At 33.5% G+C, this 25574-nt stretch overlaps 1 protein-coding gene across 1 annotated transcript in view; it reads left to right on the forward strand.

Moving 5' to 3' along the window:
- The first annotated feature begins 634 nt into the window (after positions 1 to 634).
- The window catches only part of LOC147071715 (uncharacterized), a 303080-nt gene continuing 278140 nt past the window's right edge, over positions 635 to 25574 (forward strand). The window contains exon 1 of the mRNA XM_085947048.1: positions 635 to 928. The gene's annotated coding sequence lies outside the window, so the exon portion shown is untranslated. The remainder of the gene's footprint in view (positions 929 to 25574) is intronic.

Here is a 25574-nt window from a genome sequence, read left to right on the forward strand (position 1 = left end):
TAAGAAAAACGTTGTAAAATTGGACCTCCGGGCTTGGGCTATAGAGTTTAAATAAAATATTAATCGTGGGGTTGCTGCCAAAAGTTGTTAAGTCGATAATTAAGTAAGTATTTAGAATTAACAACGGATTATGTATCTACTGTCTATATATAGATATGTTTGGTAGAAAAAAATCAAGGTCATCTGATATATTATAGATTCACATAAAATAAATCACAAATAAATTAGCCTTATTTATTTATTAATTATGCCTTATTTTAGAGGTCATGTTTAACTAGTCTAGAAACTGAGTGAGTTTTCTTAATTCATACATAGGAGTCATCGTGAAATAAGGCTTATTTAATTAAATTAATTATTTTAATACCACACAATCATCAATATGCTATTCTCTATTAAATTGCGACGGGCTTAGATGGATAACATAAATTAAATAGTTCATTTTAATGATGCAATTAAGTAGGTATATTATGATAATGATAAAACTATCGGGTGTATTTTTGACATGATAATGATGTGGGGATGGTCCCTACGAACCCTTGATGTAGAGCCGCCCCTGCTCTCTGAAATATTTACCGGTAAATATTGGTAGTTGTTTATCTGGTGTTATAATTTGTTTAATTTTGTTTTGAAACAGTGATCTACTTAGAGAAAATTCCGCGGTTTGGTGCATCGTAAAGTTGGCACCCATTGTGGTGGCAAAGTGGTAAACTAGGCTGTTATGTGACGTACTTATCGCCCAACAAACGAGGCTGTTAATAAGAAGACGACGTTTCTGGTTTCGTAATGCAAATGTGTGTCGGTTGTTTCAGTGTTAACGTCTAACATCGTGTACTGACAAGAGTGATAACATTTATATTTTAAAATAAGACAACAACAAAAAAACAAGACGCTGACTGATTCCAGAGAGGCTGGTCTTCTCATTATTGCTGTAAGTATTAATTTATTAATATTATTACTAACATATGTTTTTTTCGATGTCCGGTCCTAATAAGATCATGTTATGGACCTCCACAGAGTGGAGGTTTGTATTAACAGATTTCGTTTTTATGAGAAATGGATGTCGGCTACTTGCTCAACCTATAGGTCCATAGGCCCGTTTCAGACGGGACACCGGTGTCGCGCTCGATATAATATTATAGAAGGCCTTTGTATTCGAATAAACTGGTCTTTGTATTATGTTTAAGAACGCCCCAGAGCTAATGAGTCAACGCATAATTTCGCGTTGTAAATTAGAACATAAAACTGGCTGCGGTAATAAAAACAAGTGTATCGGCGGCTTGAGAATGTAGCTGCCGACGGAAAAGTGTACCGGACACGCGTAATACAAAGGCCCCTTTATTCAAATACAAAGACATCCTTATTATATACGAGCGCAACACCGGTGTCCCATCTGAAACGGGCCATACTCTGACTCTACACAAATTGAAAAACAATATGTGTACTTGCCAGACCGAGGATTCGAGCCTGGGACCCACGAAACTATAGGCCAATGTTTAAGCCACGCAGCCATTGTGGGTATATAACATACATCGAACTCGGTTATTACGATCACGGACATAGCGAGATATCGGATGTAATGAGGAAACATTCGTTGATATTTTAGTTATGATTTTCCCCATACATTTATTCACTTTTATATCGAGCAACTTATCGGATATACCGAGCAAAAATATTGTCAAAAGCTTTCTTAAAACATTTCGACCCGAAACAATAAAATCCGACCGTAGACCGATGCCGCCGGGATCGGATTACGTTTATGACACTAGTTAAGTGTCTAAGTACCTAATTGGTGTTTTCGCCGACAATATTGAAAAAGTATCCATCCACGCATATGGTTGAAATTTCACGTAAAAAATCAATATTAAATTATTTGGGATATTTTTTCTAAATAGACCCCCCCCCCATACTTACATTTTTTTGGGTGTGCGCTAGCGGCAAATAGACCATAGTAATAATCGATAGCTCAGAGGATAAGAGTGCTCCCCAGACAACGAAATATGTGATTTTCTCAATCTTTATAAGTATGCGTCTGGTATATTTTGCCAAACCGAGCTTTAATTAATTATGTACCTACATATCATATCTGACAGACCTAATTCACTCTAATATTATGAAATTCTTAAAACAATAAAGCCAATTAAACCAAAATAAATTGCACTAACAGTGAGGGAATGAAAAATACTAAATATTTGCGTTTTTGTTAAAAAAAAAATGAGATAAGTTAAGCTGGCTCTCAGATACAGAGAGAGCTCTATGTTTTATTGATAAAATTACAACATAGGTAAATTTCTAGTTTACTTAAAATATACTATTTGGTAATTACTAGTTTTTAATTGTGTGCTAATGCACTCTCTGGAGACATTTACATTTGTTATTTTTAAATTCTACTTTAATATTTTATTTTATTTTTCTTGAATTATTTTTGTTTAGAAAATTGTCGTTCATTGCTGTTTTTTTAGCTTGTTTTTATTCTAACTTGATTTATTCACCTGTTCTTTTCATTCTAAATGTAATGCTGTGAACGTCTTGAATGAATATTTTTATATCATCATCAGCCTGAATCTATCCACTGCTGGATGAAGGCCTCTTCAAACTGCTTCTACTTCTTTCGGTCCTGTGCATTGCGTTGCCACGTACTTCCGCAGAACTTTATCATTTCATCGATCCAGCGTCCTTTAGGTCTACCTTGCGGACGTTTTGTATTTCTTGGAATACCACTGGATGACTAGATTTGTCCAACGATTGTCTCTTCTTCGAGCTATGTGTCCAGACTGTCTCCATTTAAGGCTTTTAATAAACTCTATTACATCGCAAACCCTTGTCTGCTTCCTTATTCACTCATTCCTCTTTTTGTCCTTTCGCGTTATGCCCAGCATGTACTTCTCCATACCACGTTGTGCTACTCTAAGTTTCTGGATCACTCTTTACCTTGGGGTGCGTGTTTCACACGCATATGTGATCACGGGAAGCACACACTGGTTGAACACTTTGCGCTTTAGGCACAGTGGAAGGTCACTTTTGAAGACATTATTCAGGCGGCCAAAAGCACTCCAGCCTAGCTTTACTCTGCGAACAATTTCATTAAATATACATCCATCTATAGATATACTTACTCAATATATTTTATTAAATATGTACTCGATTAGCAATATATTAGTTTCAACGGTCATTTTTAAGATTTGACTGCTCTGAATCCATTTTTAATCTACACACCCACCTCGCTAGAAATAGAATCGTTTGCGATAAAATCTGTAACTGTGTTACTAATTCCCCAGGTAACGTGTTCGCGAACGCCTTCATTATTCGTACAACACTCCGACTGCGATCTGCGATTACTTTTGAATACATTTTCCATTTCGTCTTATCCGAATAAGTAGTCTTAGATTTAAATAAAACATTAATCGAGTAAACCATAAGGGTTACGTAACATTTTACTTAAACAAAAATAGTCGAATGTTTCATGATCCATCTGATTCGATATGGATATACCAATCCCTACCAATCAGACGCCAAATATTGCCCCCTACCTGTCATTCTAATTTTTAATGTTCCATGTTCGATCCTTATATCACAATATAGGCTTCCGAAGGGTGGAATTTATATTAATAGATTTTATTTTTTACGAGAAATCTATGTTAGGTATTTACTAAAACTACTGGGTCTATCATGGCCCCCATATCTTGTGACGCCCCCCTTGCCTATCGCTAAGGAAAAAGGCTGTGTGACGCTCTAAAGTAGCGTCTTCTAAATGCAGGCGACTTTTTTTTACTGGTGAAGCAAATTTGTGATATGTGTTTATCTCACTTATCTGGTCGGCTCACCTAGCCGGGCTCCTTCTGAACCCGGGCCTCTAGGCTAGGGCTCTGTCTAGGGCGTCCTTTCCGCTACATATTACTCTCTACTTAAAAATACAATGATTTTATTATCAAACTTTTAATGAACACAATATTATCCGGACTTTAATACTACTGTAATCTCGTAAGCGCAGCAGGTGAAAATCTTCTCAATTCGACAAAATCTACTCTCATAAGTTAGAATACGAGATTCATATTGATAGAGCAATAACTGTGTTTGACGAAATTGACATATTTCACTTGCACGGGTTCGTGAGTCTTGGTAGACCTTGTATTATAATTTTATTTATTATGGTGTACATCCTGGTTTTTTTTTATATAGATACTTACCTGTCATTTATATACAAATATATTTATATATACTTACGTAATTGTCTGAACATTGTATTACTGAACTGCTTAAACGTCTTGATTTGAACGTCTTAAACGTATAATTTTAAAATTGCGCTCATGGAAATAAATCTCAGACCAAGAATACTTAAATGGAGGTATTTTATATTATTGTTCCATCTTCCACCCGTTTCATAATTTCTCCCCAATAAGCTATCAATATTAATGATCTGCCTATACGGGACGTCTCTATTCAATACTGTAAAAATTCCACAGAAAATCACACATTCAGTGGAGATAGAAGTTGGACCACCAAAATAGGTTTAGTTTGAGGTTTCATAATTTATGGGTGATTAGTAAATTGTTCTACCTACATCTACCATACCAAAATTAAACTAGTCTAGTATTGACTTTTATTATTTACAATGCTGTTACTTTATGTATCACTTTGATAGAGTTATTTACTGTTAATATTCTGTATTTAGTAAATTTCTTATGAATTAAACATGTATTGGAAACCCCAGTCGTTTAATCAGCGCTGGGCTGATAATCGACATAATTCAAAACGTAAGATATACCGATGAAATTGATGTGCATTTTTTGATCAGTAAATCGCCAGCCATTTTTATATGTTGCTTGCTGCATGATAACAAGAAATAAATCCAGCAACTTTGTATAACACACACCTTACCAATTATTATTAGACTGTGTGATATGTGTTATGGTCAGATGACATGACCAAAACAAAAATATTGTGTTCTTTTTAAGTATAGTCGACACGAGACTACGACATTATATTTGTAAGTAATGGATGCGATTTTCTTCGCTAACCCTTGGCAAATAATAAATACAGTGAATTGTATTTAGCTACGTACCTAGTAGTTGTTTTGTTTAGCACAATATAAATTAAATTAGGCACTATAATATTAGTGGAAGTAGGTTGCACAGAACAGATTAATAAATATAATTCCGATAGGCTATACCCCAATACACTACACTTTGACGCAGGGTTTTGAATGTGTGAGTGTCCTACGAAAATGAACCACACATTATACGGGCGGCTCTGGTGGTGTAGTGGGTAAGGCGCTTGCCTTCCACCCGAGAGTAGGTACTGGGTTCGATTCCCGGTCAGGATACAATATTTATGTGTTTTTCTTAAAGCCTGGGTGTTTGTCATTGTTCAAAATTACTAACAACCACCTTGTACGAAAAAGCAAAAACCACACATTATAGACGTGCAATAGTGTGTGTTTCACCCTTCAAATACATAAATATTGAATGAGCGTCAGTGCAGAAACCAATAGCAGTTGTCAGAACAAAGGACAAGCTTAGAATGACGTATTTTTGACACGTGTTTAAGTTTATCCCATATTATTCCAAACTCGAGATCGGTTGCCTGTTACTCCACACTCGTTAGGTATTCCAGTTCCCATAAATTCTGTGTTCCCTGGTAGGTTGTATATATCTTTTCACTGTGTATCGTCTTTGGAGGATTGAATATGCTCAAAAGTGAAATGTGCACAACGTTTAACGAAATATATATTCTATAATAATTGAAGGCGACCCCCGAAGAGGGGTCTATATAATACATCATGTCAAAAAGTAATTTTATTGACTAGAACGGGTCTATATAGCATTGCTCACGTTATTGGAAAGTTTTATTATTTTATCTGTCACAGTTTTTGAGATCTTAGCAATATTAAAATGCTTACCGTAGAAGAGGGCTCTATACGTCTATATGATTATTTTATTATCCAAAATTTAAAAAAAAAATGTTATCAATGATAAAGAGTGCTTTCATGAACATAATTATTATCACGTATATACTCAAAAAGTCCGCATGATAGAATAGAACATTTTTTTCCTCTCCTGAACAATTTTGTTTTTGCATATAGACCCCTTTTCGGGGGACGCCTTCAATTTTTGTAGATATTCTTAATCAATACTAAATAACATTCAATTTTATAATGCCATGACAACATTATTAATAACTATCATTGTAATTTTCTCTATTTAAATGTCACTTAACCCATTTTTAGTTGTGTGAAGAAGGCGTGCTGTACAAATAAATTGTTCAATTGAGTCTGATAATTTCCCAAGAGTGATCTGGTTAGCAGTTTTCTTGGAAAGTGGTAGCCGAAGAGAGATACAGAATTTATATTCATCCCATTCGTTAAGCCACTCAAAAATCTTTCTAGGATCTATAGAAAAAGTAGAAAACGTTTGTTTGAGTATTTCCAGAAAAAGATTATACACAAATTATTATTATATTATAATTGAATATTAGTTTCCTTCGCCGCAAATATATAATTTCTCTTTACTTTTACTCATGATACCCAGTGACGTCCCTAGATAAAATGCCGCTCCTAGGCAGCGCCAAAATGTTGCCTCATTTTTTTTGCACATTATTTTTATCATCCTTTCATGAGTCAAATATCTAAGAAATGTGTTGTATGGATACATTACTAACAAAATATCAGATTATTTATTCGAAAATCTGCACCTATCGTTTCTGGTCACCAAGGACGTCGAAGGGCAATTGAAGTAAACTGGATATCGCGAACCCGACAAAACCAGTGAGTTGATTTTTTAATGGAAAGTTATTTTCGTTATTAGGTACTAAGTTTAGTTAGCTATTTCTATATATTCCAAATGATTTTCCTCGATTTGCCGCCCTTCGAGTAACTGCCGCCCTCACGCGACGCTGAATCTGCCTCTCCCTACGAGACGTCACTGATGATACCTACGTGTATGAGTATTTCAAGACTGATAAAGAAAACAAGCCTTATAAAGCTTAATGTCTAATGTATATTCCAATAATATAAGCAAGTGTCGAGAAACCTGATAGGATTTTTAATAATGATAAGGTGCATTGGGGTGATTCCGAATATGGGTATATTCCGAAAGTTCAAAAATTCTACCAATCGAAGCGATATTTTCCTATTGGCAACATTTAGTCTAGACGCCATGTTCATTGTGCTCGCCTCGTCAGTCATCGCTAGTCGCTAGTGTCAACAATGCGTGCATACCATCAAGTTTTTTCGGATAAGTGTTTTTCGTGCCATTTTTGGTGATTTGTAATTACCCCAACTTACATATCTCGGAATTCTGGTAAGTTATTTGAATAAGTGATTGCTTTTACGATAGATTATCGTTTTTTACGAATTTGTGAGAGGAGCACAACGTCCTAGTATAAATTATTTCGTGTTGCGTAGGTATACATAATATGCGAAAACAATATGGTATGATGGGGGAACACGGAGCATAACAGTACACTAAGTAAACCCCTCATTTGATACTAAAATTCACATGATTTGTTTTGTGATCATTATTAGATTAAAAACGAATAAAAAGTTGTATAACAAAATATCATTTTTAACAAGAAAGCATTAATCACCATTAAATTTCTTCGCTTGTGCATGGGTCCATCGACAAAACAGGCAATCCACCTCATCACGTGTATTGCTACTAGGGAATTCAATCCCGAGCCAAAATTGTAATCCCGGGATTTCGGGATTACAATTTGACAATCCCGAGATCCCGGGACTGGTCCCGGGTTTGGGATTTTCTTCCATTGTTAATATAAAATTTTTATATTTATTAATAACATTGATAAAATCGGTCAAAAATAAATGTAGTATAATTTATACTATTTAATACATTTATTGTTAATATTGTATACGTTCAATCTTGGAAATACATATATAATACAAGTTTAATGGAGTAAATAATATTGTAATATAAATAATAATGTAAATTTAATATGAGATTGCGGTTTCTGATAGTAAAGACTTAATGAATGGGTTAGCGAGATTTAAAATAGTAAAGTAAATCATGGTGTACGTATGGCATTTCCGCCATAAATCTAATTAGTCAGCCAAATATGAAACTCCCGTAAAACGTATGAGATCATGGTGGAATTACTTTGTTAACAGTGCGAAGCATTGTTTTTCTCCAAGCTTTCTCATTTTTATTAATTTATGTGAAAAAATAAAATGAATCGGCAACTTACACATGGGTATAAAGCAAAATTCATTCAAACTTAGTTTATTTCGAATGTACTTAGTTATTTGTACATATATATACATAGAAAAACACTTTCTGAGAGAGTATATTATAACCAATAGAAAAAATCTTTTTTGAAAAAAAGTAAGTCACCCCGACGGGGAATCGAACCCTGCATCTCCCGAGTTTACGCCTCATCCGTCGCATTTATCCATTATGCTACGGCGTGACATACTAATAGCGACAAATTTTAACTATTGGTCAATTTTAATTTAATTTTAAGTGCTAATACTTCGATACAAACCTACCCTAGATAGCTGCCGTAGCGGCCGAAAGCAGTCTTCTGTATACAATAGATGCGCTCAAAAGAAAGTTACTCGTCACTGATATTGGTACTCGCCCCATATGTTATAATAGGTCGTTGGTTTATCGTTCGTAGCCTGCGAATAGGACAAATCCATTTTGTTCTTTTTAACCAACATGCATCTTAGGATCCTTGATTTTAAAATAAAACTCCCGCAAAAAATATGTTTAGATACACATTAGACCAGTGGCGAAGACTCCATACTAGGCGATTATTTAAAGCCTACCTTCTTAAGAAAAATATTTTTTCATTGCATATTGACATATTTATATAATCACTTCATTATTTAATATTCTATAAAAATAATTTATTTTGCCAACGAGAAATGTCGTATATATGTAGGAATGTATTACACAGATTACAAAACAATCTGCAAAGGTTTTAAAAAAATATACCACAGCACGCCATCTGTCGGTCGGATTAAGTGTGCAATAATTCTGAGGTACTGTTCGGTTATACGGAATACAGCGGAACACACATTTTGAAAATACCCGATATACTGGATTATTTCTTAGTTTGGGTGAGGTGAGGTTAGGTTAGGTTTGGTTAGGTTAAACTAACAAATAATCCAGTTTATCGGCTATTTTTAAAATGTGTTTTCCGCTGTATTCGGTATAACCGAACAGTACCAATTCTGATTTTTTTTCATATGGACTTTACGCCACGCAACCTTCGCTATTCTGTCGAATTGTATGAGATATAGTAAGCTCCTATCGCAGAGCCTAAAACAATCGCGCATAATATTATTGTCATGACTGCACTTTATCCAAAATAATTAATAATTAGATTAGAATTAATAATTTAAAAAAATAATTTCTATGGTTTTTAATCGAATATTATTAAATATAGATTGCTTTTAAAAATAAAAAGAGATCTTATGATTTTTGATGGGTATAAATGTTTTGAAAACTACGTAATTTAAACACATCGCTCAATTTTATGCCGTGAGTGAGTTTTTGAAGTTTCATTGAATTAGTGTGTCGTTGTCATTAGTGTGTATCTAATATCGAAGTATCTTATTATTTATCGTAAGTACCTTTACCTGACATGAGTTCTCTTTTTATCACATCTCCACAGCCTATCTCATTCTAAAAGTCACCATTCGCCACTTCATTAGACTTTGAAGGAAGCTTCGCAAAAACATTGCCTGGTTTGCAATTGCATAAATCATTAACATTAGGCATGTGTGCTATAATATGATGCATCGGTACCCGGTCATTACCAACGAAACAACGTCACGCCATGTGTAAGTAATGTAATTTAAGGGTGCATTGTCCGAACCGCTATTCGCTGCAAACTCGTTCCGCGCTATTGAGCAGGCGAAAGATTGTCGCCATTTTTTTTCAGTTCCCATCGCGTCCACGGTCCCGCGCGACCGGTTCCACTTCCGGCGGCTGGTGATAGCCAGCGGCCGCCCGTCGGAGATCACGCAGCACCGATTTGGATGGGCGGGCGTCATTGTCTCCCTTTTGTGTCGATATTTAGGATCAGTTCATTGTGCATTGGTACACATTCTACGGTCTAATACCAATAGGCTGAACTTATATAGATCAATTAATGAGTGGTTCAAAATAATTATGGATCAAGTCCATCAAAATGGATCCTGAGGTATTTGGACCGAAAGTTAAAATTTAGGAAAAATTAACTTAAAATTAAATTAAATTAACTTAAAATTTAGGAATGTTTTCACTGTATATACTTTCCATATGTTGGTAGATCCATATATCAATTAAAACAAATAGTCAAAACATAAAGTATATTCAGGCTTTATTAATATTAGCAAATACCTTCTTATACGATTGAAGAAACTGTCAAAATGGACATGATTCACATCCAATTTGATGTCTTATCTATACTGGTATTGCCATTTATGCGGAAAACTGTAGAGCTACGATTGTGATATTAACATAAAATATAGAAAACTGTTTCATCTAGCGGGTGAGTAGCCTCTGAATCGAATCTTCATCGAATTTTATAAAAATTTGACTTGATCCATAATTATTGTGAACCATCCAAATTATAATCAACTTATTATAATGAAATACAAACGGATATACCAGTCTAGAAAGACATTACAACTTACGTAATTATATTAACTCAAAAATTACTTTCGTTACGTATTCGATTTACGAAATTCAGTTTTACTTTTAGTTGTACGAGTATATTATCTTGGTATTATTTTGTTTATTTTTTTTATTAAGATTAATGTCTTTCTCATGTGATATTAATTTTTACAATAATCCCTTTAAATAATTTACCCAATAAGGAGGCTTTGCATATGCTTCTAGTAAGTGCGATCGCCACCATCTTGTAAAACGGTGGCAAATTAAAAAAAATAAAGAGTAGGTACAAGTAGGTCACTTTTTTAGTAATTTAAAGTTCAAAATCAATTATGTAAATTTTTCCTCGCCTTTTTAAAGCTCGCTAATCATTGTAGATACGATATAAATTATTATTCGTAAAGTATGTATTTTACTGAGCTTTGTCTTTTATTTAAAATATTATATTTGCAACCATTAAATAATGAGATATGTCAGAAAAACTTTAAATCTCAATATAGTAGGTACCAACCAAGTTTTTTCATCAGAAATTACCTAAATCAAAAATTCATATTTTTTTACAAAAAATCCTGTCAATTTAACTGCTGCTGAATTTTTAACAATTCAACGGCGGTTCATTGCGTTGTCCAATAGGTCCTCCAAACATATAAGCATTTTGAAATTATATAAAAAAAAATATCTTTATTTAACAGACATGCACTATTTTTACTAACAACAAAAACACACATAAAAACTAATCCCAAAATTGAGTAAGATTCCGAGATTACAAACCCTAATAAACACAATGAAATTAACTAACCTGGATTTAAACATTAATTTATTTAACTATAAACCGCTTACTTGATTCTGGCAATCACACCGCGATCCAATCCAACGAAGTTTGTAGCAATACACTTCGTATTATCTTTAATACTATGCTCAAGTCTTCGCGTTACGTTGCGTTAAGATATTTGCACGTGAATACACGTTAATAATGGACGAAACGTGTTTTACCACGTGTACAGGTACTGCGAACGTGTAAAAGGAGAATAAAATATTGGGATGGGAAGAAATTATTGTCTGACTACAACAGTTTATCCAAAATGTCCATGAGCTTAGCTTCTGGCCGGTGAAATTAGCACAATGGGATGATTCTATTGTCTAGTAAAGCGATTCCGTTATGTAAGAACGAGTTCTTTGTCATACAGACAAGACATCTGCATTAACTCTAGAATTATCAGATAATACATAACAAGGTGTATATCCCAAACATATTAACTATGCTGACCAATGTACGCGATTTTTTATAAGTGTTAATTTATTATAGACCATTGATTCTCAACTTTTTTTGCTTGGTCAAACCCTTAGAACATTTTTTAATATACCGTAAGGCTTACAGCGAAGGGTGGAGGTAGGCTGTCAAGATCCATCATAAATAGTGCACACTAAGCTTTTCAGTCATACGCATTTGTTTTTATTGAGATAAGACTACAATTTACAAATGGCGTTGATTAGTTTTTAAAATTCAATAATTAAACCCAAGCCATAATATAGATAATAGTCAATCTGTCGGATCTTAGCAGCCTACCTCCGCCCTTCGTGTAAAAAATAATAATTGCAATGACACACTAATTTTTAACCTCGGTAAACTTCAGAAACAAATAGTATTATTTTTATATATTTTTGGTGTGAATGAAATTTTATTTAAACACTTGCAGTTCTCTGCAGTTGAGAAAGTGTCCTGACAAAATAATTATACATTTTATTCATAGGTGCTACATTTATAGAAAAGTAATATGTAAATCAAAGGGTTGACGTCGTGTATGTAAGGGTTAAAAACAATTCAATGCGTCCTGATAAACGTGAAATATGTAGATAATATAACGCATGCTATCAAGAAATTTATAACAAGGGAGCATAATAATGTACAGCGATAAAATGAACGGAGACGTCTCTATCAATTTCATCTTTTGTGTGATCCACTCAGCCTGGGCGCTTAAATAAATTAAACATTTTATTTGCGAAATCGTAAACCGCTTCATAAATATTCATATTACTTAGTTACCGGGTTTCCATGATTAAAATTGTATATTTTTAGTACCTACCTATTTCCATTTCAGTTTCATTGTTCTGGCCCTTCCGAAACGTTTAAACTGAGATTTTATCACATTTCTTTCAGGAAAAGTTTTAACGGCATCTTTGACAACCGTAGTTAAGTAATCAATTTGAAAATTACAACACAGAATATGTCATTAAACGCACATGATTCTGAGATTTTTGGGATATTATCAACGTTTTGTGCTAGTCAAATGATTCTAAATTCTATGTGGCGATCAAAACGTACAATATAATAATATGGTTTATCTGTTTCTTCTTTAACCATGTCCGACCCCTGAATCCCTCTCTCTCCAGTCTTTTTGTGTCATTCCATGTTATCCTAGCAGTGACGTCCCTAGACAAAATGCCGCCACATTTTTTTTATTCAGTACTTTTTATCATCCTTTCATGACTCCAATATCTAAGAATTGTGTTTTATGGATACATTACTAACGAGATATAGGTACCTATAATACTAAATCTAGCTTTAATGCCAGCTCTGCTTCAATAGACAATATTTCTAGTCTACGGTTTCAGATAGGTACATTTAAAAATACACCTGACAACTTTTATAACTCGCGAGTGACTGTGAAGAACGTGATGTCCAAGGACAATGGAAGTAAACTAGACATCGAAAACCCGACAAAAAATAAAGTCCTGTTGTAAATTGTATAGTACTTACCTAATTGATAGATATGCTTATGTTGTTTCCAACCAGTGAGTTTATTTTTTTAATGGAAAGATATTTCCGTTATTACTAAGTTTAGGTAGCTTTCTATATATACCTAATGATTCTTATCGATTTTACGCCCTTTGAGTAACTGCCGTTCCCAAGCGACGCTCAATCTGCCTACCCCCACGGGACGGCACTGCTTGCCAGTATCATGTAGCTCCACCGAAGACAGACTGTAGATAGTATTTAGCGGCTTACCAGAATGCTGAAATCCGTTTAACTTGAATAACAGGCAAGCCATGTTGAAGTTCTATCTAGGCGTCCGTACCACGTGGCCGAGTCAGGTCCAACTTTACCTCTTCACTCAGCGTGATAAGAGAGTGTTCTATTATCTCCTCGTTACTCATAATGTCTTCACCCAGTATCCATCGCAAACTTTTGTTCTCAAAGCTCATTTTTACGGTTAGTCTGAGCCTTCGCAAGGTGCTACGAATCGCTACCATAAAGCAGCATCGTCAAAAATCAAACGTCGAATAGGAGGCATTTGGTTTTAACCGGCCATAGTCGTGAATCCTAGACACTCCGCATTGACTCGAATGACAATTGTTGCTCCAGCCATTCCCATACGGTTGGCGAGCTCTCTTTACAAAGTGCCATCTCCCACGTTGTGGACCTCCAGGTATTTAAGCTCTAAATTTAAAGTAATCACAATTTAAGAAATATAAATTTTCGTCCTGAAACAAATTTAATATTCATCGGTGTGTTTGTAATTTTACTATTACAATGTTATTATAAAAAAATGATAACTTTGGTGATTTTTTTATGTTTTACTCTTATTTCTTCTTAAGAAAAAACCTCAAACAATATACCATCACCATCTGTTAACCTAGGGCAGATCCTGTTCTTCAGTACTTAGTAGATTCAAATCTCGACTTTTAAATCAGTTTGCTTATGGACATGTTGTATTTCCTATATTTAAAAGATAATTCTACAATAGTTATGTCTAAAAAATTGTCATCGTACTAGGTATTACATAGAATAATAATAATTAATATTAAACTTTCATTCATACATGGCTGTTTCCATTCAAACTCGTAGCTACCCACTTTTAATCAGAATTTCCATAAAAATACTTAACATTTAACAAAGAAATTAGTTCTCGTTAATATTCTCATCCGGCTTAAAAATGACAACATTGCGGCGCCGTAAATTTTAAGCCGGCAATATTAACAAAGAAAATCCATCAGAGCTGAAAAACTCGTTCCATTGGACGCGTGGAATTTCCTCAAAACGCTTTGTCAACAGAGGAGTAATCTTTAAAAACATAAGTCGGAAGTCTGGCACACTTTGTTAAGCGCTACTTCACTCTTCATGGCGTCAGTTAACAGAATTAACTATTTTATTTTTTTGCATCGCTTGCACACCGGTGTAACCCGATAACCGGTCTCTCGGTAATGTTAAATGTTATCTAAGACTAGTAATTCAAATACTTCCTGGATATAAATAAATAGTTGTACATTAATGTGAGATTGATAAACAACGTGCAATCTAAAATCATTACCCCAAAACGGTCAAATAAGTTTACTTAAATTAATGAACAGGGTCCGATTTATTCTTATAATATGAAAATGTCAGAATTTCATAAATTATCTTGAATAAATTGTGGAATACAATAAAAAAAATCGTTTTTTTTTCGGTGTTGTTACTATTTTATTTTCTACTTTGGTCTGGAAATATGATTGTCATATATTTTTTCTTCGTGTCATTTTGTCTGACAGTTTTTTTAAAGCTGGCGCCAGAGTGTAGAAACAAAATATTATTCTGTCATTAAATTAAGAGCTTTCAAGTTATGTACTTACTTACTCTTTTCATAGAATAAGTATTCATTAGAAGTAAGCACGTTATCTACATTGTATGAGTAAGGCAGTGCGCTATTGTTGATTCTTGGAAAGATGCAGGTGCCGTAAATATGATGGCTTTTGTACTTAGGACTATTGTGCAGGTATCTTAAGTTTTGCTTAAATGGAATTAGTATGTACTATATCTTAGTCAGCGGCGCATTTCTTTGACGCAAATAACGCAACTGATTCATCAGAAAATATAAAAAAAGAGCTAAGTTAAAACCATTTATTAAATTAATTATATTGAAATTTAAGTAAAAGATGCGCATTTCTCACAAACTGAGTATAATATACTCGTATAACACAACGCTTAACAAAATTCCTGCATTTATTATTTGGAAAATAAAAAATAAATTATATTTTTTATGGGCCTCTAAATCAGTCAGTGCATCGGGTCTCTACGTCACTAAACGCACCACTAACATTTGTCCATAATAATTAAGAAATTTTTAACATATTATTTATTATGAAACTTATTAATATACATATTTCTATCATTTTTAAACGTACTTTCGGTAAGTTATGAACTGCTGTTCTTTATTTGGAATTTAAAATAAATAAAATAGCAATTTCATCAATTTGATGACTTATTTTGATGCAATTTTTCACGTGTTTTGCCTCATTATTAATATGGTCATCAATGAAACTATATCCAATAAACTATTTATTTTATTTAACGAATAATTATTAACAATATAATATATTTATAATAATGTTACATTCTTTTATTGAACATACATAATTTGAAAATACTTCTGGGAAATGAAGAAATAATTTTTTTGATAAAAATACGCCGCCTAGCAGCATTCGAACATATACAATACGAACAATAATAAAATTATGACATATTTTACCTATTAAATAATATAACATTCTGAATTATAATGTAGATTGCTTTAAGAGCATACTTCAGTAAAACGGCAAATAATTTTCAACTATAGGTGCGACGAAATTTTGGACTCGCTGGCAATCGGAAAGCGAAAGTCGAACTGTGAACACGTCAATTTGTTTCGTGATGGCGACGGGGGTATTAATTCTTAAATCGTGTAAAGATGACTAAAAAACGTTACTATTTACTTGAAAAAGAAAACATGCCAATGAATATGTTATTATTGTTACTAATAGAACAATAAACAGAACATTAAATGGGCGCATGTTGAATTTTTATGACAAATTATATTTCCTTCGGCTCGCATCATTTGCACAATCCGCGCATCGCCTAGTCACGATCTTTTTAGACCATGCCTCAACTGAGGTATAGCCTTAACCGGTTAAGTGCCCAAAGCGTCTTTGGACGCCCTAATTACACCAATTCTTATGTTAATTACTATCAATTAACTAATTGCGGCATAGAAAGGATTAAATTGATAGATATATATCGAATAAAGTATGGATGGACAATTTATACGATACTATATTTTAATGATATGGCATAAAATTGCACCGCATGCAATTTTTTTTTCAACATAAAGTTCATTTTATGCAATTTCATAATATATACCTATACTTTTAATAGGTAATATCATCAAAAATATTTCCCCTTATTCCTGCCGCCCAGATATTTTGCACAACTAACACCCCCGATGGCGCGCCCCTGACAATATTAACTACTACTCCCACAGTCGATTACCTATCAGTCATTCCAGCACGATCTTTAGATTAATAAAGCCTGAGCATATCTTTTTGCACAAGCAACGTGTACTCCACCGTTTAGCTGTCAAAATCATATCCCAGATTGCTTGACATATTGATTCGCCATTTCTCGTTTCAAATTGAATTATAAAAAATTCTCAAATCAAATATATTAACTATCAGTGTTATTTATAAATACTATACATTCCTGTTCTTTATCAGCTGTCAAAGTCAGACTAATCCTTCACACAAAAACCGGTGGTAATATCGATTTCCAAAAAATATGTAGCCTTGATCTATGCATTACATTATTGTAGAAGGTGTGTTAATGCTAGTGTATTATTTATCATGTAACTCATCTATCCAAATCAAACCATTCCCTGTGTGATCACGACAGAAGCGTCAGTATGAGCACTCTATAGAACAATGACAGGTCATCCATAAGCAACAACGGGAGGGGCGGAAGAGGTAGGACTTGTCGTTGTGAATGTATCGGCTTTCTACTTGAGTCGGCTATGGTCATTCGCATTGACGTTTTTAACGTTGTCATTTTCATGTTACAACAATGAAAGTTTTTTTAATGTACAACAATGAAAAATCAACTATCTCTTGTAATATTATGTAACACTTACAAACCGTACAATATTTTTAAGACATTTTCATAATATTTTATTAGTTTTTATCGAAAATATTTTGACAATTATTACCTATAAGTACAGGTAAACTACCGAACAGACACGGGGCGCCCCTTTTGGATAGACTACATGTGAGCCATAAATATTTACACAATTTTGTACCTGTACGTCTTAATAGTTAATTGATAATATCCATTAACTATTACAGGTATGTTATAATATGAATATGAATTATGGAAGTATGGACGCTAAACCAAGAGATGTCACGGCGACTTGAAGCTTTCGAGATGTGGCTGTATAGACGCATCCTCAAAATTCCTTGGATTGACCGGGTGACAAATGTTGAAGTTCTCAATCGAATCGGGAAGGACCGAGAAGTTCTACGTAGTATTAAAACCAGGAAACTACAGTACCTCGGCCACATTAAGAGAGGACAAAAATACAGCATTCCCCAACTAGTCATTCAAGGAAAGATCAATGGGAAGCGTAGCAGGGGACGGCGCCGCATTTCGTGGCTTAAGAACCTCCGTGATTGGTACGAGTGCAGCTCCACTGAACTGTTCCGGGTAGCAGACGACAAAGATAAGGTCGCCTTGATGGTAGCCTACCTCCGCTAGGGGATGGCACAATAATAAGAAGAATAATATGAATAGTTAATCTCCATTGTTATTTTCAAATTAAATATATACAGAGGTACCAACAAAAATATTGTATTTTATATTTCGTTATTAACAATTTCAAGAAACATAAAAATTCTCAAATCGCCCACAAATTACATAAATATACGGTAAAAAAAAAAACAATTTAGCACCGATATTCGATGAATGCTGGGTTCATTTACCAGCGTTAACCGATTATTAACACGTTTGTTATGGCCAAAAACTTTATCCAAGTAATTGTAATGAAATAATGAAAGTCTATCGAATCCAAATGCTTATTATTTTGTCAATTTAGACAGTATGCTTCGAAAAAATTGTCGATAGAAAATACCCAATTAAAAACAGACAACTATTTTTAAGCTATTAGTGACTGCCAAATTTGAACGCACACCTACAAGAGGCAGCATAAATTATGGAATATTATTTATTTGAATAAACAGTTTTGTCAAAAATATTAATTACTAAACTACTTTGGAGCGTTTATATATCGTTCATAATTGAGACGCTCTAAATAACAGATTTGATATAAATATTATGTTTTTTCAATTAGGTAGTAATTACGGGTACTTAACTATAAAAGTTACATAGTACTTTATACATAATAATACAATAATATATAATTATACAATAAATTTACTAATTTAATACTTTGACTTAAAGCTGATAATAAATTAATCTATTTATTATTAAGATAAGTACAATATAATAATATTCATAATGATTAACAATAAAAATATAAGTTAACATTTTTTCAATAAACATTATATTATTTTTTCCCGGAGTTATTAATGATTATAATATACTTATAAAAGAAAATATATATATATATATTACGTAGTACGCCCTACGGTGGTGTAGTTCGTAGAGTGCCCGTCCCTGAGGATGGTGAGTATCTATTCGACCCCATTTCTGGCCAAAAAAATGATGTTTGATCCAAATTATGGTTATCCGACACTTCTCGTTAGATTGTTTATTAATATAACTTCCATACTGTGGACCCCCTACGTTCCGCATAGGTACGAATATTGTATATTTCTATATAGTTTTAAAGTATCGATTTCTGAGGTAATAATATAAGTAACATAAAATTCAAGAAATATATTTAGAAGACATAAAATAGTTATTTTGCTTTTAACTATTTAAAATATGTACATACCTACTTTTGTTTCACATTCACAAGCAATATACGTTTATTAATATATATACGATTATCGTAGATACATAAGTTTAAATTATCAGGCCCTTATGTTCTAGGGCTCCGTGTTTGATTCTAGGTGAAGTGAACACAGAACAGATTACACCAACTAAATGAGCGTAAATGCATAAACCGAGAGCAGTTTTCAGTATTCGACGTAAAACGTATTCTTGATACGTGTGTAAGTTTATCCCGGATTCTACCTGACTCGATTTGGTTACCTGCTATCGCCTTACCCGTTATGTTTTTCAGTTCCCATTATTTCTGAGTTCCCTGTGACAATACATGTGGGTTTCTCAGAGCTAGGATGTTCTTTGTTTCACTACTTCTAGAGATGATCGTGGCTTGTTATAGCATTACAAAAGGAAGAAAAACAAGGGCTCGTTACGATGACAACCCACAATCATTAAAAGACAAACGAATAAATTTTAAGTTTGAAGTTTCTCTGTGTATCAAAAACAATATATTATTATTAATTGGATCTATCTATAGTACAAAGTGTCATTTAAAAGAAAATTGAAAAAAAAAATGGTTCTGTATTATTACAGCCTCCTATATACAATTCCTATGAATTTAATCAGGCATTTGGTATTTGAACATCGTTATCGACTGTGTTTTGTTTCTAATCAACATGTTAACGATATAAATAATTATCATTCTAATCGTATCATTAACTTTAAACGGAATTATTACCAGTCGTTTTATTAAATGGGTATTATTCATGCTGTACTGATGCCAATTAATAGCTCTTTGATGTTCATTTCGATAATGACCATTTCAATACGGAATGAAGCTCATTAAATTACTATACACTACTCATTTCGGGGATACCTGCTGAGAAAACAAGTATTTAATGATGGAATTATTTATTATGAACATCTGTTTATTTATTTTTACCTGTGTACGGAGTTTGTCTTCGTGATACCTGGATTCTTATTAATATGATGTCATTGATATTATTATATTATTTGTATCGGCTTATAAATTCATCTCCATAGTTACTTCTTACCTTTCAATCGAACAGTAAAATTATCAAAGCTCCCAGACATCTGCTGTTGAAGAAAATACGTGGAATATAATAACAGAGATTCTTCTTCTCTGTTGTATGGGGTCTTCAATCGCTACTGGATATCGCTTCAGAAATTTGCAAAGCAAACCCAACAGCATTTTATTCAGTTTGTAAGCCCGGTTTCACATAGAAACTCGAGTTGACTGTAACATGACGAATTTGTCGTCATTTATAAAACACAATATATAACGTATATCCGCACACATAGTTGGTGCGACGATTTTGATAGGAAAAAACATGAAACAAAATTCACTCGACACGGAGCGTGTGTAGAATAACGAGAAACTACTTTTTCATTCATTTCCTCACTGTCCCGACATGCAGTAACGTCCCTAGACAAAATGCCGCCCCAGGGCAGGGGCCCCATTTTTTTTACACTTACAGTATTTTGTATCATCCGTGCACGTGTCGTTTCTGGTCACCATGGATGTCGAAGGGCAATGGAAGTAAACTAGACATCGTGAACTCGACAAAAAAATTACAGTCCTGTTAAACTTTTTACGTTAATTAATACATTTTGTTTCCAAACAGTCACCGTGAAATAGGGCATATTTAATTAAATTAATTATTTTAATACCGTGTAATCATCATTATGTTATTACATAATAATTTACAATCATTGTTTTATTTATTTTTGTAATAATAAAACGTATATCCATAAAATTGCTACGGGTTTAGATGGATAAAATAAATTAAATAGTTAATTAATTAATTATGTAATTAAGTAGGTATATTATGACAATGATACAAAATAAATATCGGACGTGTATTTTTGACATGATAACGATGTAGGGATGGTCCCTACGAACCCTTAAGGTAGAGCCGCCCCGGTTAGTAGGTACCTACACCCAGCAACAACGTTCTTAAGTACACTAAACGAAAAGTTTGTTCATGAATAGAAATTAGCTTGGAAAGAAAATCAAGCCAGTGTTAGTGCCGTAAGACTCGGAGTGCTAGAAGCACTGGCGTGTCATAATCGTAAAATATTCAAGCTGTGCTTCCCAAACTTTATCCTCTTGTGTCTTCATCAAAGCAAACACCCTGAACGTAAGTACTATGCCGTGGTAGTTAGGTACAACTCGTGCTTTATTTGAATATGTAATTAATAGTCTAACCTCGTGACAAGATATACCCATCTTAAAATGAGAAATGTGAATATTATTATATTGCAGTATTTTGCAATGTTAGAAGCCGTATTAGAGGGAGAGTGCAGCTGTCCCGGGCTTCGCGGTTTTACAGTTTTCGGGAGTTTATTTTCCATTTGTTGGTACCTAAATTTTACAATTTCTTGCGAATATATAATATAACAAATCTTATTGTTTTACAAAAAATGCCCTTTTTAAACCATGCCTGTGAGTGTAGAAGAAGAGGAAAGATATACCTTCCGAAAAGGATTAAAAAAATACAGAAGAGGTGGGGGGGGGGGGGGGGTTCAAAAACATTGGTTGCCTTGTATCGCATTTTCTTTGAAATGCAGTGATTATATTATTATGACACCACTGTAGGAAATTATTTTTTTCGAGAAACATAATATGACTAAGTACTTCTAACTGTAGAGTTACTCACTTAAGCTGGCACTGTATACCATTCAGCTCCGTGGCCGACTGCACATCCATCCTCTAGGATTTTTTAGCCTGAACTCATTCTCAGTGCGTCCCTCTTGAATTTATTCGCCCATCACCTCCAGGGCCCAGACCCAGGCGGATTGTGGACTTAGTACCTATATATTATTTTGTATGCTTATAAGAATGTTTTATTTTTTTTATAGTAAGTAGGCTTAAGCATCGGCCTATTATAGCATCGTGGGTCCCAGGTTCGAATCCTGGGTCTGACAAGTACACATATTGATTTTTTTTAAATTTGTGTATGATTCAGAGTATGGACCTAAAAGGTTGAGCAAGTAGTAGAGATCCATTTCTCGTAAAAACAAAAATCTGTTTATAAAAACCTCCACCATGTGGAGACCCATTATGATCTTATTAGGATTGGACATGGTCGAAAAAAAACGCATTCATAGATATAGTAACTTTTTCGGAAACACGTATTACTTGGATATTATTAACCCTTAAATGCATGATGGCAACCCTTTATTGTGTATATTACTTTCCTAATCGATTTATTGGCATATTGTGAATAAAAATTATAACTACCTTATCAGTACACTTTGTCCACTGCAGAGAACTGCATTTTTTTTTTTAAATATAATTTCATTTCCACAATAAATATATAAAAAAACTATTTCTTTTATTCCATGAATAATTTACAAGATTTAAGAATGTACCATTCTAATTATTGAACATACATAATTTTGAAAAACACTTTCTGAGACCTCTATGCTACGCAGTGACATACTAATTGCGACAAACTTTAACTATGTGCCACTTTTAACACCCACTCATCAGCGCTCTTCCAAATCAAGCTAGCATAGAGGTAATGTGCGGATGGGATATAAACCCGGGAGATGCAGGGTTCGAATCCCTGCCGGGGTGGCTTACTTTTTTCAAAAAGATTTTTTCTATTGGTTATAATATATTTTCTCAGAAAGTGTTTTTCAAAATTATGTATGTTCAAATATATAAAGAATTACTGAGTGTGTTGCTGAAAGGCAACACCGTGTGATTTTAACATCACAACGAAGCACAAGTCGATATAAGTAAAAAGATTTCAAGTTTAGATCATAAAGCTCTTTGCAAACCGTTATCGGACTTTTAATCAATTAACTAGTTACCAAATATTACATTAAATTACTGACATTCCACATTTTCACTTCAGTAACTTGGGTACCCCTTTAATATTAGAATATCGTTTAGCGCGCTTTTCGAATCATATGAGAAATTTTCGTCGCGCAATTTAACCCCTTTTGGTGGAACGAGGCAAACAGTTAAAACTTTGGCAAACGATGCAGTAAAAGATAATATAATAATATGTATTACAGTCTTGCCAACATTGTTTAGAAGACTTTATATCAATTTTATAGCTAAAACCATTAGTCTGTGAATGTTTGTCAACTTGTAATTTTATATGCCAAAATATATTGATACTTTGAAAAGCGATTGGGAATGTGATGTTAACCGTAGTTGAATTTTTTAACGTAGTTAATGCAGGTTGAAATATTTTTTCGTGTTTGTGTATAATTAAAATGATTTCGACAGAAACCATTTCTCTGACCTTGTATGAAGCAAGGTTGTGACGTGACCTAAAATATTTAATATATGAATAATCCTACAGCGTTTTATAAAACACATATTTTAGCTTCATTTAATCATAATTATCAGCCGTGGTCGACCCACTGCTGGATGAAGTCTTCTTCTAGTCTCTTCCACTCTTCTAGTTCCCTAGATCTTCACTGTCACGTACATACACAGAACCTTAAGAGTTTGTCTACCTAACGGGTTTCAAAGCGTCCATAATATGGTCGTTCAGTGCCTCCTGGCGATATTTTTCTAACGATTATATTATTTCATTTGCTTAGCGATCTCTACCACATCACGTACTCTTGTCTGCTTCCTTATCCATTGGTTTTTTGTAGTCTTTCCGCGTTTTGGCTAACATGCACCTTTCCACGCCCTGTTAGTATTTATTTCGCTTAGGAAACAATTGGATGTCAGTTTTGAAGATATTCAGGCGTCCAAATGTACTCTATGCCAGTTTAGTTTTGTGAGCAATCGTGTCATAAATAATACCATCGTCAATTGACATTCGTTTCTCAAGATAGACGTAGTTGTTAGCTCGCTTCGATTATTATAGTGTATCATTGTTACTCGATATCTATGTATGTGATTGATCATCCATTGAAGCCTTGCTGGTTCCAATGTTACTTGTTATGTAACTTGGTTTCTTTATTCTATTAAAAAAAATGTTGTACTGTCGCCATACGATTATTATTATATTAACTATTAGAAAATACATCTTTAAATGTATTTTCGGTTACTATTCGCACATCATAACATAATATTATTTTACACTAGCGAAAGCCCGCGACTTTTCCCGTGTGAAATATAGACAACATACACAATAAAGAAATATACCTACCGATTTTTTTTTAATTAACAATAAATATAACGGTTAAATATTAAGGCACACGTCTCTATGCCTACACATCACCACTTCACTACCGCTATCTGACTATTTTACCTAATCGTGGTGAATTGTTGCAAGTGCATTATTTGACAATGGTTAGTTTAAATGTAAATGCTAATTTCGTAACCTTTTGAGATATGAAGATTAAATTCTACTGAATTAGTACCAACAGTATATTTAAAAAGCTTTGTAAGATTCATTAATCATTATTATTTGTGCAGAAGCTTTTTTTATTCTGCACTCACGTTGGCTTGGTCCGCATATCGGATATCTTTGTATAAATACGAAGGAATGATTCTTAGAAATAGTCAAAACGCTTATCAAAATGTAAGTAATTATTTAGCAATCACAAACAGACTCTTAAATTTTGTTGATGTTAATAGAATAAATATATCAAAATATATTATAATAGTTATACAATTCAATTGTTTTATATGTTGTACATAAACTGTCAAAACCATTAAATTGCCTTGTCATTGCTCGTCTATTAACAAAGTTAGAGGACTTTTAGGTCAAAATGTCAGCGCGTTATTCTACAGTAGATTTTGATATCAATTTAGCATATGTCGATTTTGTACACTGTACATATATGACACATGACATATGACGACAATATTTGGAAAATCCTTTCCACAACCAGTTAAGTAATGACAACGTTACGGTATTAATGATTTAACTAAAATTCTTAAAAACATATTATTTCATTTTATTAAAATAATCTAATTCTTTGATTACTTGGGTAAATCTGACCGCGAACCTAATCGATATTCGTAAAAAGACTACCTGAGCATGTACCTACTATCGTTTACCTGTAACTTGTAATTATTAAATAAAATACGTCATTCTACTGTTGGGAACGTGTGGTTTTTTTCTTCTTCTGGGAATTAAAAAATAAATCACATGGGTCGTTTAAAAATAGTGAATTTTAATTACCTTGAATTTAGACTGGCATCAGGCCACAAATTTTATAAATTATTGTTACTTATATTTAAAAAAAATCGGTGTGTGTACTTATATAGGCGCGTTAGAAGTTATACTTCT

The sequence above is a fragment of the Rhyacophila brunnea genome, unplaced genomic scaffold (genome assembly GCF_057557595.1).
Source record: "Rhyacophila brunnea isolate RB1 unplaced genomic scaffold, BYU_Rbru_1.0 scaffold_2, whole genome shotgun sequence".
In the NCBI taxonomy this organism is placed as follows: Eukaryota; Metazoa; Arthropoda; class Insecta; order Trichoptera; family Rhyacophilidae; genus Rhyacophila; species Rhyacophila brunnea.